The sequence below is a fragment of the Octopus bimaculoides genome, chromosome 23 (assembly GCF_046866305.1).
Source record: "Octopus bimaculoides isolate indiv1 chromosome 23, ASM4686630v1, whole genome shotgun sequence".
Classification (NCBI taxonomy): Eukaryota; Metazoa; Mollusca; class Cephalopoda; order Octopoda; family Octopodidae; genus Octopus; species Octopus bimaculoides.
The window spans coordinates 11,212,780-11,217,779 of NC_142950.1; positions in this window are offsets into that span (position 1 = coordinate 11,212,780).

A 5,000-nucleotide genomic window follows, 5' to 3' on the forward strand; every position below is an offset into this window, starting at 1 on the left:
AAAATACAAAGACCTGGAAATAGAGATAACTCGAATGTGGAATCTAAAATCAGAAACAATTCCTATCATAGTAGGTGCCTTAGGTATAATAAAAAAATATTCAGACAAATACATAACAAAAACACCAGGACTTACAAATATATATAACATACAGAAAATTGCACTACTGGGTACTGCACACATTCTACGCAAAACACTTTCAATACAGTAAACATAAGAGCACCACATCAATCCACAGCACATACCCAAGGCGCACAGAGCTGCGCTCGGTAGTGAAGTGAAAGCACGTTATAAAAATAAAACTACTGAACCATAATAATAATAATGATGATGAAAAGCATAGAAAAAATTGCAAAGTACGAGGACCTATCTTTGAATTACAGAGACTATGGAAAGTGCAGGTAAAATGTATCCCAGTAGTTATAGGTACATTGGGGACTATCCCTAAAGATCTGAACAGATGGATGGATAGAGGAAAGAGGCATAAAACCCAGTTTACTACACCTCCCCAAAACAGTGTTATTAGGGACAGCTAGGATACTTAGGAGGGTTCTTGGCATATAAGGTTACGTTTTGTTGCCCGATGTTAGGATTCTTTTCTTTTCCAACAGTTTAATCTGTTGAATGTAAATAAAAATAATAATAATGGACTGGCTTAGCATCAGGAAAGGAGTTCGGCAAGGTTGTCTTATTTTACCTGACTTCTTCAACCCCTATTCTGAGGACGTAATGTAGAGGTTAACAGATGGGAGGTTTCAGGGCATTGGTGTTGATTTACTGCGGAGATGGCACACTGGTCATCATGCAGTTGTTAGAGAGTAACACAAGCTTACAGACTGGTTTAACATCAGGAAAGGGGTTCGGCAGGGTTGCCTCATTTCACCTGACTTCTTTAACTTTTACTACTCAGACAAGGCGGAAATCGGATGGTCAGTTGCCCGATCTTAGGATCCTCAATCCTCGGACTCAATAAACTCATTCAATTGATATTCATCGATGTTTAGAGTTTCCTTGAGGACATCGTTATTCTTGCTCACCTCTAATCCTCTATGGTGTGATGTTTCTCAACCAATTGCAGCTCAGCACCGCCTATCATCAAATGATATCTTACAAAGGCCACTGCTTCGTGTTTGGCAACACCCAACTGCCAAAGCAAACCCCACCCACCAAAAAAACCTAAAAATTTTTTAATCAGCACTAATTTTGCCGAGCGATCTATAATCAGTCATGAATGAATGAATGAATGAATGAATCAAACAGTCAATCAATAAGCGTGTCTTCATGGTTACGAGACAGGGACCTCAGATATAACTCACTCCTCACCACACATTGTAGTTTTTTGCAGCAGTCGTAAACTTCGCTAAGGCCCTTTCCGTCTATCTATGTCATCGTTATTCGCGGACCCGCTTTCCATCAACCCATCTCCCGAAGATGCAGGTATAGAGATTCTGGACCCTATTAACATAATCGAAATAATATAGTTTCCGTTTCAGACCCTTCTCATTATCTATCCTTCCGCTTCCCATCTCTTCCAGGAAAGAATTTATTTTCATTCTAGGGACCAGCTAACTGATCCAAAACGCTCACCGGGTGCAAGTCCTCTCGAACGTCCTCAATCTCTAGATGTGAGCCACCCCTAGGGCCCAACCTCCACATACATACATTGCTACTACTGGACGGACCAGAGTTTCCACAAGTTTACACACACACACACACACACACACACACACACACACACACACACACACACACACACACACACACACACACACACACTATATGAATTTACTTTTTCCTGCAACCAGTATGCACAATCTTCTACATACATTTACTCAGTTATTATACGATAATTAACTTCAGGGGAATATTTTTTGCTTCGCCGACGAGATCAGAATACGAGCGAAATATGTCAGGAGTTATCTCCCATATCGAAATTATTAAAACAATGTTAATCCATTATTATTGTTATTATTATTATTATTATAAATTAAGTACCAGTTGAACGCTGGGGTCGATATAATCGACACATCCCCTTCCCCCAAATGGCTGTCCTTGTGGTAAAATTTGAAGCCATTATTATTATTATTATTATTATTATTATTATTATTATTATTATTATTATTATTATTATTATTATTATTATTTTATGTTTGACTTTTGTTTTGCATTTGTACAAGTTGGATCCAAGTCTCACCCAGAGACCTCAAGAGACAACAAGTTAGAAGTTCATGTAGGTGTTATGCTTAGGGTACCATATATTTGGATTTGTACAGTTTTGTTCAAGTGAATGTTTAAGAAACCATAAGAAAATTATGTGTTTGCTTTAAAATTTGAGATCACATAGACAGTATTTTACGTAGGATATGGGCAGTTCTCATGAGCACTATCTTTTGAACTTCAGCCATTTTGGGGTTTCCTGGAATCTGATCTAGGTAGTAATCAGCCCATTTCGCTGTCATTCCCAGGGCACCTATGACAATAGGTATTGTTTTCGTCTTCAGATTCCACATTTTGCTAATTTCTATTTCAAGATCTTTATATTTGCTCAGTTTTTGGTAGGTCTTGACAGATACGTTTATATCGATTGGGACAGTCATATCAATGAGGAGGCATGATTTTTGTCTGAAGTCTTTCAGTATGATGTCTGGCCTATTTGCGTCTATCTTTCTGTCAGTTTGAATGGTGAAGTTCCAGAGGAGTGCAATGTGATCAGTTTCAAGTACTGGGGGTGGTTTGTGTTCCCACCAGTTTTTATCATGGGGCAAGTCCAGGTTTTTGCATATTACCCAGTGAATATATTGTGCAGCTAGCTCTATCATGCCTGTTGAGATACTTTGTAGGCGCAAGCAGACTGCACATGGAGACAACATGATCGATGGTCTCATTTTGTTGTTGGCATATACGACATAATGGGGAGCTGCCGTTCTTTAATATGTTGGCCTGGTAGTTCTTTGTAGGTAGGCATTGATCTTGGGCTGCTATGATAAACCCCTCTGTTTCTGATTTCAAGCCAGAGGCCATTAACCATTGGTGGGTAAGGGCTTTGTCAATATCTGCATTATTCGCTCTCTTTGGGTATTTGCCATTGAGAGGTTTTCCATGCCATTTTTCAGTCATAATAGCTAAGGCAGCAATTTTAGCACGGGTTTTCAAGCGCTTAGCTTTTTCTGCAGGTGTTTCTAGTTCATCTAATTCTTGAATTTGTTGCAATTGGAATTCACTTAGATATTCCTTTGCCTGTTTTGTTACTGAGTAAGATGCTTTCTTGCTTTCATATTTTAAGACAAGTTTTAGCATCCAGTCCTCAGAGTTTTTCAGATAGGTGTCTAGGCCAATTGTGGCTACCTTCATTGATAATGCCAGCTGTAAAAGTCCTCGGCCTCCTTCTTTTCTTGGCAGATAAAGACGTTCTATATCTGCCTTAGGGTGGTGCATTCTATGCATTGTCAACAGTTTTCGTATTTTTCTGTTAACATTACATATTTCAGTAATTGACCAGTTAACGATGTTGAAACTGTAAGTCACGACTGGTATGGCTAGAGCATTGATCGCTTCGATCCTGTTTCTCGCGTTCAGCTCTGTCTTCAGTATTGCTCTCACCCTGCGATAACATTCTCTTCTGATCCTTTCCCTCATCACTGAGTGCTTGATATTGTCCCCTTCAATTACCCCTATTATTATTGTTATTATTATTATTATTATTATTAACCTCAGAAGAAATATTGTTTAATATTTTAATGCTTGCAGTATTAAGTGTGTTAAAACTAACCTTGTAATCAGTGCTCCATCATGGCCGTTGACTAATAAAATAAAAGGATATTCTCCAGTACACAAGTAACAAATTTAGCAGTGGGAAGTCTGGCTAAAAATAGCAACTAAATTCCTCTAAAACCACTCTTTACTGTCGTTAAAAAGGATATGTTTGGTAACGATGTCCTAAAACATACAATTACTAAAATTAAAAGCGGTTTGGTCATGGCCAGAACGCCTTGGATCATAAGTTTGCTAGTTCAAGCTTGATATGCGAAGGACTGGGTGTGTAATAACAAACAACAGTCATCATAAAGACGACCTCTGCTTACATTTAACTTTCATATATACAGGGTGCGGCAAAAACATCTCCTAAATTCTACAATCTTGAAAGAAGTGTTTCAAGATAAAACAGACATCGTAGACTAGTTTAAATTGTAACCATAACTAAGCTAAATGGCAAAGCATTAGCTACATGAAAATATTACTTTTATTTGTTCAATTTTATTAGAATCTTATCAACAGTCGTGTAAAATATGGAACATTATATTGCTGCACTGTAATCGCCACAATAATTGTAATATGAAAGGCCGTGCTAATGCATTCATTAAAACGACACACCCTATTTTGAAAATTATCCAATCAGATTATTTTCTTTAAAAGTCCCGCCCCACTACTGTTTATTCATGTACCAAGCGTATTTTACCGTTACTTGTAACATATCCCTTTCCTCACTGTTCTTCTTTTAACTCCGCCTTTTTACCTTCGTCTGCAACTTTAATATTATGATCTCCTCTCCCTACCACCCCTCGATGCTGTTATAACCACAAGAGTAACAAACAGTAACCAATGGTTACACGTTGTTTTCCTCTTCACCTCTTCACGTGACCCTCCTCCTCCCCCGTACACGGTCTGTTCTTAATGTTGTTGATCAATCGGAGTCCATCCTTGACCATCCATTTTCATGATAAGAGTGTGAGCTGACGGTCATTTAGTTGCTATTTCTAGCAGGTCGAGAAACCACGCCATCTCTGTTGTCTACCTTTAATCTGTTATTTTTTATTGTTTACTTGCTTCAGAAAGCGGCCATGCTGGGGCAAACGCTTTGAAGGGGTTCTGTCGAACAAATCGATCCTAGTATTTATTCTAAGGATCATTTTTTATCGAACCGCTAAGTTACGGGGAAATAAACAAACCAACACCGGTTGTCAAGTAGTGGAGGTGGGACAAATAAACACATACACACAGAC